Below are 14804 nucleotides of genomic sequence, written 5' to 3'. Positions count from 1 at the left end.
CAGGGTTTGGTGAATTTCTGCCCTCCTGTAGGAAGTTAGCAGGGAAGCTACCTGGGTTGGGTGCCTGGTTGGATCCCCCACTTGGGCTGGAGGAGTCCACACATACCCCAGGATGGGTCGGTTTCCCTTGTAGAGCGGACCTACATAGTCAGGGGAGCGAGGGACCTCATTTGTGGGACTACCTCCTTGACTCCCTGTCTGTGACTGGCCCGAGGGCCTTCTGGGGCGAGAATTATTCGGTGCAAGCAGGTTTTTAGGCCCCCCCATCTCCAAATCTAAAATGGGGGCAACCTTTACCTCTGCCACCTTGGCAGCAGCAGGGGTGCTGGTCGGTTTGGGACTTTTCTGGGAGTTGTTTTTATTTTCTATGGGCTTCTGCACCTCATAGATCCGGGTAGCCTGTTCAATGACCCAGTCTAGTGACCTTTTCTCGTGAAAATCTCTCACTAGCTGGGTCATTATTTATTTGGGTAAGGCATGGAAAAACGTATTTGCAAACTCTTTACTGTCCGTGCGCACCCTTTTGGTAGTCTGCGCAAAGGCACGCTTCCATTCCTGCACAAATTCTTGTGGGGCCTGATCCTCCCCACATTGCAAATTGTAGGCTGCCTTGCGAGCCTCTTGGGGATTCCGGCGAACAGAAAAATGTTTCAAGATGGCCGCCCTATATGTGGACCATCTTGAATGGTTTTGGTCCTCCAGCCCCGCAAAGAAACTGGAGTATTCTGGGGAGAATGTCCATTTTACATACCGGATGCAGCTACTGCTGTCCTTCAAATGGAAAGTCTCCATCATTTGCTCGTAAAGCTCCAAGTGTTCCCAAACAGAATACTTGGCGTTCTTGTGATAAGGGGTGATGACACTCCTTATTGCCTTAATCTGTTTTAAGGGGTCCTTAAGCAAGGCCCTTTTTGCCTTATTGTCCTTTTTGGTTCGGGTAACCCTGGTCCATTCATCCTCTGACACAGAAGCACTGCTCCCAGAGGTGCCCGTCTGATCTTCCAGGTTTTCCCGAATTCTGCGGGCCTGGGAATGGCTGGCAGAATGTGGGGACCTGGTCTCCTGTGTCCTGTGACGCTCAGAGGAGTCTTTGGATCCCTCCTTGCTGCCAGGATTTGATGGGTACCCCCCACTGACCTAACTGGGCAGAGGTTTTCAGGATGCCTTTAGTGGGCCTACTCTCCTGGGGTTCCCCACTAAATTGCACTGTACTTAGGTGCCCATACCCGGATGCCCGCCCATCCATTCCTGGGTGGCACTGGCCTATGAGCCCCATACTTTTGGCTGGATGGTAATCTGCCATCCCCGTGGCCCTGGGCTCATGTGCGCCATGGGACATGGGGGTGGCAGAGTCCAAGGGCTGGGAGAGATGAAGGCCTCTGGTACTAGGGCTCCTGAGGTTATGCTCAGGTGTTTCCCTTTCCCAGCGAACCTCATCTCTATCAGCCCCTGTTCCCTGTTGCTATGGAAGAGCCTGTGCTTTCAGTTCCTCAGTTAAGGCCTTACTAGACTCTATCAGTCTTTCCTGCATGGCTACCTGTTGCTGGAGCCTATCATTGTGCTGACAGAGAGCCTCATTCTCTCTCTGTGCCTCCTGGTTGGTCCTGGAATACTGGGCCAGTCTTTGCTGCAGGAGGGTTATCGCCTGAGTCCCATCCCTACTGGCCTGTTCCTTTCTTGCCAGAGCATCTTCCACCCTCCTGGTGTGCTCTAACAAGTTCTGATGCTCTTTTTGGAGGTCACCCAGTCCCTGGAGGGCCAGGTGGTTTTCTTCATTTTTTTCTTTTAATTGGCAGACTTCCTGGCCTAAGGTGTCCCTTTCCTGACTAAGAGCCTGCATCTGTGCCGCCAGGTCATCCCTCTGCCTTTTAAGGGCCCCAGCTTTCTGGCGCTCTTCTTCAAATTCTGTCTGGGTATCCAGGTCTTTCAGAATCAGTTTGTTGCTCTCTGCCTTCTCCATATCTAGGTGGCTTTGCAGGGTGACTACCTGCTCTGCGCATGCCCTATTGAAGTGCAGTTGTTGCTCTGGCTTTTTCTGGCTCTGCAGTAGGACGTCCAAACCTTCTTGGTACTCCTTCTGCAAGACCAGAAATCTGGTATCCTGGTCAGACTATTCCTGTTGCAGGATACCCATATCCTCTTTTATCTTAATGATATACTGCCTACTATCATTTTCTGACTCCTAGCTCCTCTGCAGACTCTGCTCAGAAGAGACCAGGTCAGATTGGGCCTTTTCTAATGCCATCAGTTGCCTGTTTGCCAGATCCTGGCCTTCAGCACATTTGTCCTGTATGGCTCCCATATATAAATATGAATATGCCGCTACCCTGGCAATCTTGTTGTGTTCATCCCCGGCCTTAGGGGCCATATATAGTTCACTCAGGGCCACATGTAAGGGACCCTGATCCCTCCATATATCTGACCCAGTTACAGTGACCTGTTGCGCAATTGCCTGCAACCACACATTTCGGTCCTGTTCAGTCCACTCACCTCTCACAAATAGTTTATGTAATAGGTTCTCTCTAGTTTGATATCTACTAAGGTCGTCATTCTGGAAATTGATTTCCTTCCTGACTTACAGAAGTTAGTATTTTATTTTGCAAAACAGACCGTTTTCTTAGAGCGTTCCTTTGAGGAGTGTTTTTACAGTGTAATACAGCGTGGTGATCCAACAGGATTTATGTATCCTATCAGTTAGCGCACTGTATCAAGCTGCACAAGTGGTAGATCTAATCCAGATGTCCCGGATTGAGCCCCACTCTGTTAAGGGACTTCAATTCATCACTCCAACTAATGCCGAGTCTGGGATGCCCAAGGGAAGCCCTTATTTATATATTTTATGACAAGTTATAATCTGGATGATAAACCCTTATATAACGCCCCTCTCTTTGAATCCCCTTGACCTCACTGAGCAAAGAAGTAGGTTTGTTTTGCAATTTACACATTTATTGGAAAATTAAACAAGATATATATATCACACTTTTATAAATAAAGTAATATTTGATAACACACTTATGAAGATAATGTTGATCAACAATGGATCCTAGCACATTTTTTTATCAGTTAGGAGTTGGTACAGAAAGGATAAAATAGCTGAGAATGCTTTATGGTTTCAAGGAAGAGTAATGGTGGAAAGGAATGCAGTACAGAAATAAACTGATATGGTTTCAACAAGAGATAATAAAATCACTTTTCCCCTTTTTGGCAATTCACTCCCCCCTATGCAATATAAAGAGATGGAAGGAAAGCACACAGTTTCAGGATATAATACAATACGAATTTCAGTTCCCCCCTAGCAAGCTTAGAACACAGGGATGATTTTAAAACACAGGCAAAATACTTAAATGTGATTTGCAAAGAAGTGAAAATATGCTAAAAATGATTTTAATTCCCTATAGGCAATTCAGGGTAGGTGGCAGCTACTTTGAATTAGTTCAGGTCAGCACTATCAGTGATTCATGAGGTCTTATTAGGTTAAAAACGGATTATGGAAAAACTATAAGGAGTAGAAAGTCGGTTTAGGGCTTGTGTGACAGCTGGGGATCTTAGGATCTAGCACACGCGGTTCCAAAGATACGGACAATTTTGTGGAGGTAGATTTTCAGAAATAAAGTAGTGATTCAGAATGGCAAATGCCACTTTCACAGGTTTAAAGTCAGAGAATGGACACGATTTCTATGATGCAGTTCTGGACAGGTTAAAATGGTTTGAATCAGATTATTTTAGACTAAGAGATTGGTTCTGGCACAGTTTTCAGGATACTCACTCCTAGTCTTGGAAGGAATGGGCCTCCGTCACGGATCTGGTCAACAGGTTTAGCTGCGGTTCTCTCGCCACGGACGGTCTCTGGTACCAGTTCTGCTTACAGCGATCTGGGTCAGCTCTGCTCTGCTGGTCTGGATCTCTGGTTCTGGCAAAAGTTCTTGGCACTGCACAGCGGTCTGGTCTGGATACAGCACTGCTTTCGGGGATATGGCATAGGGTTCTAGCCAGAATCAAACAGCATAGCCCGGCTGTTGAAGAGTCAGGTTGCAAAAGATTTTGAGGCCTGCTGAAAAGGATTCAGCTTGTAGTTCAGGCCCCTCTGCTTAAAGTTCTGGAGTCTGGAGTCTAAGTTCTGGATCTGAAGCCTTCTGGATATTGGCTGGTCCGGCAAAATGTTTCGCAAGAAATCAGTTTGAAATGGAAAAGTGAATGTCTCTTCCTGGGTCTTAGTGGCTCTTTTTATCTCTTTTGAAAATGGATGTGTGCGTGGGCATAACTAAGCCTGCCCCTCACAACTTATCATTGGCCAAGTTCTCCTCTTTCCCTTGATTGGGGGAAGGAAATGGAGTGTCATTGTGATGAAGTAGGTTTATGGGTCAGAGGATCCTCCCCTTGTCAATTTGCACACAAATCTATTTTTGATCCAAATAAATATTTATCTATGTACAATTTTTCTAATATTATGTGTCCAGTTAACATATTTTCTGTAGTACCAAATCATCCAATCCCTCTCTTTGTAAGATGTCGTGTCCATTTCTGACAGAATTCTGCCCTTTTCATCAAGAACACAACCTCTAAACTTTTCCAGAATTTACACAAACATGCGCAAGGAATATGGCCATCAGATGATAAACTGTCAGCTTTTTAACGTACAGACATTTGGAGTAATACCTTATTTTCCGCCACTACCCCCCAGAACATACCACAGAGTCCTAACACCTCTTAAAATGTGCACAGAAGAATCACAAGAATAAATTATATTATTATATAATTTTGACAATTTCGTACTATGAATTATCCATCTTTTTAAAATTATGCTCTGGCCCAGATGGGTGTGGTTTAGGTTCCAAAGCACATGGGGGGATTTCTGTCTGTCCCCGCCTCCAGCTCAGGTGGCTCCCAGAAGCACTGTTCCTCCCAGTTTCTTCCAAGAGGAAGCCATTTACGACCCCCCCTAATTTAACATTTGTGTCAAGATTGGAGGCCTTATCCCCTTCCTCCTCACCTGAATCTTCAGTGGCGGATTCCCTTGGGATCGACTCCGTCTTCTTACGATCCTTCCTCCTTACAGGAGTCTTGTCCTTTGATGTCTTGGCTTTCTTTTCGTGTAAATAGGGTCGGGTCCCTCCAGAGGCCACCGTGGCAGAGATAGAACCCTGTCCGCAGGGACCCCCAGGGGACCGGACCTATATCAGGGAAAAAGCACGAAGGCAGAAAAAACCCTGTTTCCAGTTGGGTACCAATAAGGAGTTGAGAAAGTCCGGCTGCAGTTGAAGGTTAATGAAGTTGACCAAAAACTCCGGTGGAGGGAGCCGTTAAGCTCTGTGATGACATTAGGGCGAAACTCAGAGGAAAGGTACAGGAATAAGACTAAAGGCAGAAAACACCGAACTACTAAACTGAATAAGCTTCGGCGGAAACCAAGAGGTGTAGTACAGAAGCTCACGCGAGGCGGAGCCGTAGAACAGACAAGGAGAGGCAGAGGAAAACACTCGCAAAAAATGCAAGCTGAAGGAAACAGGTAACCAAGGGAAGAAAGTAAGTAAAGCACAGAAGGCAGGTACTAGGAAGGCAAAGGTAGCTGCAAGGATGGTCGGCAAGGAGGAATATCCAAGAACGAAGTTCCAATCGTACCGGAGCGAAGTGTACAGATACAACGCACCGGTTTGGGGGAGGAGTCAGAATTTAAAGGTACGGACACCATATTGAATGAGGACTAGAGCGCTCGCAAGTCAATGCTTCCAGCGCAGGTACGGACGCCATCTTGAATGAGGACTAGAGCGCTCGCAAGTCAATGCTTCCAGCGCAGGTACGGACGCCATCTTGAATGAGGACTAGAGCGCTCGCAAGTCAATGCTTCCAGCGCTTCCAAACCTTCCATTCTCCGTTCCTGACAGTATACCCCCGTCCTCTCGGGGGACTCCCTGGTTTGCCCGGATGAAGGCGATGGAACCTCTGTACAAGGCGTTTGGCATGTATATGGCTCACAGGTTCCCACGTCCTCTCTTCAACTGGATAACCCTTCCAATGAACCAAATAGTGCAACCTTCCCTTGAGGTATCTGGAATCGATCAGACGAGACACCTCATATTCTTCTGGCGGAAGGCTCACCTGAGCACGCGTCTTGAACACAGGTCTCTTAAAAGGATCCTCCTTATGTTCCTTGAGAAGGGAGACATGGAATACAGGATGCACCCTTCTGAGATATTCTGGTAGCTTGATCTTATATGCTACAGGGTTGATCTGTTGAAGAATGGGAAAGGGCCCAAGGAAACGAGAGGAGAACTTCCCCTTATGAACCCATCTGGGTAGAAATCTGGTGGACACCCAGACAAGCTGCCCTATCTTCCAGCTCGGATTGGCAGTACGACTCTTGTCAGCCCATTTCTTGTGTGTAAGTTGACTTGCTTGGTGCGCTTCCTTAGCGAGTCTGTGTATCTCCTGTAGGTCCTGTAAGACCCCATCCAACGCCGGTATTTTGGTAGAAGGAGGATTGAGCCAGGGTAAATGTTGAGGATGATATCCGTAGGTACAATAGAAAGGACTCATCTGGATCGAGGTATGGAGAGAGTTATTGTAGGCGAATTCTGCCTGTGGGAGAAAACGATACCATTCTTCTTGTTGCGGACTGCAGAAACACCTGAGGTACTGTTCTAGGCTGGCATTTAATCTTTCAGTTTGGCCATTGCTCTGTGGGTGATATCCAGAAGAGAGTGCCTTGTGAATCCCTAGAACCTGGCAGAGAGAAGCCCAGAATTTAGAGGTGAATTGGGGTCCTCTGTCTGACACTATAGTTCTGGGCAAACCATGTAGACGGACTATATCCTGTAGAAAGGTTGCGGCCATCTCAGAGGCTGAAGGGACTTGTTTAAAGGCCGAAAAATGCGCAAGTTTGCTGAATGAGTCAACTGTCACCATAATAGTAGTCATGCCATATGACAGAGGGAGGTCTACAATGAAATCAGTAGAAATGTGTTCCCATGGACATTCCGGTAAGGGTCCTTGCTGCAGTAGTCCCAGAGGTCTTCCCGTTCGGTGTTTGTTGGAAGCACAAACCGAACAAGTGGAAACGTACTGGCTTACGTCTCTTCTTAAGGTTGGCCACCAAAAGCCCCTTCGTAGCAAATCCAATGTCTTCCTGACTCCCGGATGTCCAGATAAAGGAGTGTCATGACACCAGGAGAGTATCCGATCTTGTAGCTTCTTAGTAGGAACATAGAGAGCACCTTCATGATAATACAATCCGTCCTTATCTTGAATTACCGTTGACGGAAGCTCAGTGCCCATCTGATACTGTGGAATTAGGTCTTGAAGAAGTGAGACAGTCGAAGCCAATACTTTGAGATTAGGGAGAACCAATTCGTGTCCTATGTAGGAGCCAGAGGTATCCCCAAGACTTCTTGACAAGGCATCAGCCTTCATGTTCTCTGTACCTGGTATGTATGTAATTAAAAAATCATATTGTAAAAAAAAATATGCCCATCTGGCATGCCTGGCGTTGGAACATTCCAACTGTTGTAAAACCCGAAGGTTACGATGATCTGTTCTAATGGTAAACGGATGAGTAGCACCCTGTAAGAGATGTCTCCACTCCTAACAAGCCAGCTTGATAGCCAATAGCTCCTTTTCTATCACAGAGTAGTTGCGTTCACTACAAGTAAGTGTTTTGGAGTAATACGCTAATGGATGTTCATAGTCGTCATCAGACCTTTGAAGCAGGACTGCTCCCACTGCCCCTGTAGAAGCGTCTGTTTCCAGAACGTAGGGTCGATTCTGATCTGGTTGGACCAGAATGGGGGCTGTGGAAAAACATTCCTTTAGAAAACAGAAGGCTCTTTGGGGCCCTTCATCAAATGCGAACTTGACTCCTTTTTTCAACAGAGAGGTCAGTGGAAGTACCTTGTTAGAGAAGTTGGGAATGAATCTTCGATAGAAATTGGCCAATCCTAGGAAGCTTTGGAGTTCTTTAATATTGACAGGATTTCTCCATTCTCTGATAGCCTTCACCTTACTGGGGTCCATCTTGATCCCTTCTTTGGATAATATATATCCTAGATAGGACACTGACGTAGCTTCAAATGAGCATTTCTCTGGTTTTACTAGTAGTTGATGGAATTGCAGACGCTGTAAGACTAGTCTGACCAGTGACTTGTGTTCCGATAGAGTCTTGGAAAAAATGAGGATGTCATCCAGGTACACTACCACCGACACAAACAGCATATCTGTGAAAATCTTGTCCATATACCTTTGGAAAATGGCCGGTGCATTCACAAGACCAAATGGCATCACTCGGTATTCGAAGAGACCAAAAGGGGTACGGAACGCTGTCTTCCACTCGTCCCCTTTCTTGATCCTTAAGAGGTGGTACGCCCCTCTCAAATCAAGCTTGGTAAAGAACACCGCTCCATGTACAGCCTCCAAGATGTCTCGGATCAAAGGCATAGGATACCTATCTCTAATCGTAACCTTGTTGAGCCCCCTGTAGTCTATACAAGGGCGTAACTCTGCGGAGTCCTTTTTAGGAATGAAGAACAAGGAGGCCCCACAGGAGGATTTGGACTCCTGGATGAGTCCGTTTTGAAGATTTGCGTCGAGGTATTCTCTCAGAGCCTTCCTCTCTGGTAGAGACAACGGGTACATTCTTCCAAAGGGAACCACTGCCTCAGGTATCAGGTCGATACCGCAGTCTTCTGTTCGATGAGGCGGGAGTTGACGGGGAACAGTATCCAGGAACACCTCTGAGAACTCTTGATAATGGATGGGGACTGATGCCACTGTGATTGGAACTGGAGTACAGTTTCGGTCCTTTGCTAGAGTGTTGGACGTTGAGGACAAGCTCATGCAGTGTGTTTTACAGAATGTAGAATTGAAGACAACCTTGTTAGCCGTCCAATCAACTTGAGGGTTGTGCCTCCTCAACCAAGGAATGCCAATGACCAACGGAAAGTGAGCTGCTCTGATCTGGTCAAAAACCAGAAACTCCTCGTGATGGCCTAACCTTATTCTCAACGGAATGGTTTCCTTGGTAATAGGTCCCGAAGATAAGGGTCTTCCGTCCACCCCTTCCACCGGAATGGGAGTGGCCTTAGATATCGTGGAAACAGAATGTTCTGCCGCCCACATGGAGTCAATGAAATTCCCTGCTGCTCCACAGTCAAGCATGGCGAGCACCTCTGTGGGACCTGCATCAGACAGCCAGATTTCAACTCGAAACACCATTAGACTGTTGTCATCGGGAATGGTTACTGCTCTTGTGTAGTTGCAAGGGTGCTTGTTACTTCCCCCGAAACTTCCCTTGCTGTAGATCGGGGGTTGAAGTTTCCCTGTCTTCGAGGTGGCACCTCAGGACAGTCTCTCAAAAAGTGCTTTGAGGAGCCACAATACATACACAGTCCAGCCTCTCTTCTTCTTCTCTTTTCTTCTTGTGTTAGAGGTCCTCGGGCTGCCCCTATCTGCATAGGTTCTTCAGGCGAATGGGTGGCTCTGGTGGGTGGAGGAACAGGAGAGGGGAGGCCGGTAGGCTGTGGAACGCCTCTGGTTCGTCTTCTTTCTAACCGTCTCTCTTGTAGACGGAACTCAATCTGAAGGGATAAAGTAACCAGGTCTTGAAAGGACGCAGGTCTCGCCACTCTGGCCAGCTCATCCTTGATCTCATCACGAAGGCCACGTCTATAGATGGTTTGCTGAGCGGAATCAGGCCAATCTGCCTTGGCGGCCAGCCTCTGAAAACGAGACAGATAGGTTTGTACGTCCGTGTTTCCCTGGCTGACATCTAGGATAGCTTCTAGAGAGGAATAGAAGACTTCTGGTCGGTCGAAGCGTGCTTTAAACACCTCCGTAAAACGATCATAGTCACCCAAAATCGGGTCGTTTCCGGTGACAAACGGTGTAGCCCATGAGAGTGCGTTACCCATCAGATTTGCAATGATGAATCCGACCTTAGCTCTAGCAGTCTCATAAGCATGGGGTCGAAAGGCAAAATACACTGTACATGCGTCAAGAAAGTCCTTCAGCCCTCCCGGGTGACCATCATATTTGCCAAAGGAGAGTGGCATTGTAGGCAGGTCTCCCCTGTCATCACGATGTAACACAACCTGTTGTCGGAGGGCTATGTTCTCTGTTCTCAATGTCTGGACCTCCATAGTAAGGTTCTGCATCGCTGCTACCAATTCTTGATATTGTTCTAGCGACGCCATGGTAGATTTAGGGCGTTGTATACTGTCAAGATTGGAGGCCTTATCCCCTTCCTCCTCACCTGAATCTTCAGTGGCGGATTCCCTTGGGATCGACTCCGTCTTCTTACGATCCTTCCTCCTTACAGGAGTCTTGTCCTTTGATGTCTTGGCTTTCTTTTCGTGTAAATAGGGTCGGGTCCCTCCAGAGGCCACCGTGGCAGAGATAGAACCCTGTCCGCAGGGACCCCCAGGGGACCGGACCTATATCAGGGAAAAAGCACGAAGGCAGAAAAAACCCTGTTTCCAGTTGGGTACCAATAAGGAGTTGAGAAAGTCCGGCTGCAGTTGAAGGTTAATGAAGTTGACCAAAAACTCCGGTGGAGGGAGCCGTTAAGCTCTGTGATGACATTAGGGCGAAACTCAGAGGAAAGGTACAGGAATAAGACTAAAGGCAGAAAACACCGAACTACTAAACTGAATAAGCTTCGGCGGAAACCAAGAGTTGTAGTACAGAAGCTCACGCGAGGCGGAGCCGTAGAACAGACAAGGAGAGGCAGAGGAAAACACTCGCAAAAAATGCAAGCTGAAGGAAACAGGTAACCAAGGGAAGAAAGTAAGTAAAGCACAGAAGGCAGGTACTAGGAAGGCAAAGGTAGCTGCAAGGATGGTTGGCAAGGAGGAATATCCAAGAACGAAGTTCCAATCGTACCGGAGCGAAGTGTACAGATACAACGCACCGGTTTGGGGGAGGAGTCAGAATTTAAAGGTACGGACACCATATTGAATGAGGACTAGAGCGCTCGCAAGTCAATGCTTCCAGCGCAGGTACGGACGCCATCTTGAATGAGGACTAGAGCGCTCGCAAGTCAATGCTTCCAGCGCAGGTACGGACGCCATCTTGAATGAGGACTAGAGCGCTCGCAAGTCAATGCTTCCAGCGCTTCCAAACCTTCCATTCTCCGTTCCTGACAATTTGCCTGAGCCAAGGAAAGCTCATTGTTCTGTTTCCTGCAGCCCCAGGTACCCCACCCCTAATTTAATCAGAGAGGTGTAATCTCCTTTTGGTGGGAACAGCAGAAGGCAGCCAGGCCTGTGAATGCAGTTGCTGGGCAAGTTTCAACTCCTGTCGGGGGTAGTTGCCGGGCAGAATTCAATCTCTTCAATCCAGGCTTCAGCCCAATGTCACTTTGGTCCAGTTTTTTTCATGCAAATCAAACTTACAATTTTGACACATGCAGCTAGAACGCTGATTCTAAGTTCAAAACTATGACATTTAAACAGTTGCAACCTATGTGACACTCCAAAGTAAATCACTCATTTATTTTAAACATTTCGATTTTAGTGGCTTTAAGTCCAATTTCACTTGAGCTGCTGACATCCACCGCTCAGCCAGCTGTGTTCTGAACATTATTTTAGGCTCTTCATCTTTCCAGATTTTGTATGCACACAAGACTACATTCTGCCAAATGTCTGCTGGTGTTCAGTGAGATTTGAGATTTTTGAATATCTTGCAATGTTTGGAATAGACATCTTGAGCTTGCATTTCAGAGAAACAAACGTGATTTCAAGGCGCTTTTTTGAGCTAACCGGCACTGCTGTTTTTCCTTTGGCACCACGTTTCACTCATGGTGCTTCTGGCCCATCACGCTCGCACTGGTGGGTGGCAGGTCAGGCGACCATTTTGGTGTGCGCAAAACTGCACGGTTTTCCTGGATTCTGGCGCAAATGTGGGCTTTTCAGCCATCTTGGATTTTCTAAGCCCACAGCACCAAATGTTGTAGCATAATGATTCAAACGTGGGCCAAGACACCTGACAGGACGTATTTGCCATAAAAGATGAGTAAAGAAGCTACATGACGATTTAAGGTAAGACACGTGTTTCTGAAATGTAAGATGGGCATCGAAGCACACCCCCAGAGTCTTCACATAATCAGATACAGGAATATTATTGCCGCCTATTACAAAGGCCTTGTTGCATGGGTCCAGTTTTTTTATCCTATTAGGTGTGCTGATGACCAGCAACTCGTTTTTTTTTATCATTAAGGGCGAGTGAGTTAAGGGCCATCCACTTCTGGATTGCCTCATAAACCTTGTTTATGGCAGCATTATGCCCTTTTTGTAATTCAGACAATCGTTCCAGTACACAAATAGACTCACATGGCCAATATGTGAAGCTAATGCCTTTAAGGTACAATGCAGATGGTAGCGTACTAGCCTCACACACGGCCAAGTATCTCTTGGCAAGAAAACCTTCACAACAGTGGGCATAATCTACCACAGTTGTGCAAAAACCACTTCAGGCCACTGTACTGCATATGTCAAAAAAGAAGTGGTTGGTTTGAATGTAACATAGGTGACCAGAAAATCTAACAAAGATCTACTTAACATTCCTTAAACTCAAATTTAGTCACTAAAGTATAGCACAATAAACAGTTAAAATACGCCAACAGGTATCCAACTACTTCAAAAATACACTTCATTGCAATACACTTCAAATATGCCATCACAGTCCTTGTTACTGCAATACTTCTTGTAAAATCCAACATAATTAAAATGCACCTACGTTACCACCAAATCTAACAAATGCCTACTTAATATATTCCTTCAACCACAATTTTACTCACTAAACTATAGTACAATAAACAGTTAGAATATGCCAACTTGTATCTAACTACATCTAAAATGCTATAATAGCAATTTTAAAATCCTAGGCAGTTAAACAATGCCAACAGGTATCTACATTAAAAACACCCTTCATTGTAATACACTTCAAGTATGCCATCACATGTATTCTTACTGTAAAACTTCTTGTGAAGTCCATGCTACCACACACAACTATTCTATAACATGTAGATTCTTTAAAATTATGTTAATTAGTAGTTTTTTTTAATCCACTATGGATTTTTTCCCATTGACCCAATGGTTATTTCATGACAATAACAGCACACACCAATGTTATGCCAAACATAGTACATAGATGTACTACTTATCAGGGTCAAAAAAAGTACATCTATATGTAAAATTGTGTGCAATTAAAGGTTTTAAACTATCTTGCTTAACAAATTATACTGTTTTTCACTGAAAAAGAACCAGAGATTCCAATTTTATTACCATATGCAACTAAGTAAACATACAAAGTATTATCATATTTGTTATCTTCACAAAGAAACAAATACATATTCCGCCAGCACTATCCTCAATTGTACTAGAATCATAATTACCATATACACTTCAATGATATAATTCCTTCCACCTTATTACAAATTCTGTATACTCCCCCTACAGTACCTATAATTATCATACACATATTACTATAGTGTGTGTCGCCAGTGGCCAGATTCTTGGGGCACACCTTCAAAAAACAAGACTCACCCAGACCCCCCTGCAATACAAATGATGTCCGTGGACACAAATATTGACCCCGGACCCCTTTTTTCACCTATAAAAACAGCCCCATGTCAACTTTATTCCACTCCCCCACCCTTTCCAGGCCCTCCTTCAGCCACCAAATAACCACATATGTGTTTTCCAGACTTTTTTCACACCGTGCTGTCTGCGGACAGTAAAATCGACCAAAGACACGGCAGCATGTGCAACACTTTTATATGCCTATAAAAACAGCTGCCTATCAACCTTTTTCAACTCCCCCACTCTTTCCAGACCCTCTTTCAGCCACAAACTAATACTAATTATGTTTTCCAGACTATTTTCTCACTGCACTGTCCAAGGACAATGGCAGCTTTCCGCAGATCCAATATGGCGACTGTTTAAAAAAATATGACGCATCTCAATCCAATCAACATGCGTCTTTAACAGACACCAAGCCACCCTGTGATTGGCCCAGAGGTAACCACGGACCCCAAATCAGGAAATTAGTCTGCGGACCACACCCAGATATATCACATTTTTTTTTAGATACTTTTTGGCCATTTAAAAAAAAAAACAACACTGGACGGGTTTACACCAAATTTACAAAAGCGCGTTTTCGGGACCAAGCGGCCGCTCCTTGCACAAGTTTGGCGCATCATTTGTGATGTCTTCTTTGATGTCCTGGGTGTTAGTCATAGCAATGCACTGTGGTGGCACGAGTTATGGTTGCTTAACTTACCATAACTGGCGAATTTCTGGGGGGTTTCGGTTTAACTTGAAACCATAACATCCCTAAAACAAAAAAATGCACTCAATTAAATAGGTTTTTATTAGTGCAACTTAACTATAATGCCTCTTTAACAAAGTTTTTTCACTGAATTTCATAGGTTTTTGTTAGTGCAACTTAACCATAACGTCCCTTGAATATTTTTTTCTGTGAGTATCATAGGTTTTTATGAATGAAAATGTTGATGATGTTACTTCACTGTATTTAAGTTATTAATAATTCCACTTTTAACATATAGAAAAGAACTGAAAACCTCCTTTAAGAAACATACTTTTTGCAATGCAATCTGATGTGTGTCGTTATCAGCAGCACATGCTGGGGTTGCAAGTCATGGTTCAATTGCCTAGGCCTTGAGGCTCGACCATGACCCCAGCCCCACCAAACCACCCCCGATATCCACTGCATCCTAGTTCAGTGTCCACTATACCCTCATAATGTGACCAATGGCCAGTGCTCAGGGCTTGTAGCCATGGCCAGTCTCCACAATC

This window comes from Ambystoma mexicanum, chromosome 9 (genome assembly GCF_040938575.1).
Source record: "Ambystoma mexicanum isolate Mex_15411 chromosome 9, UKY_AmexF1_1, whole genome shotgun sequence".
Classification (NCBI taxonomy): domain Eukaryota; kingdom Metazoa; phylum Chordata; class Amphibia; order Caudata; family Ambystomatidae; genus Ambystoma; species Ambystoma mexicanum.
Note: the sequence above shows the minus strand (reverse complement) of the source record.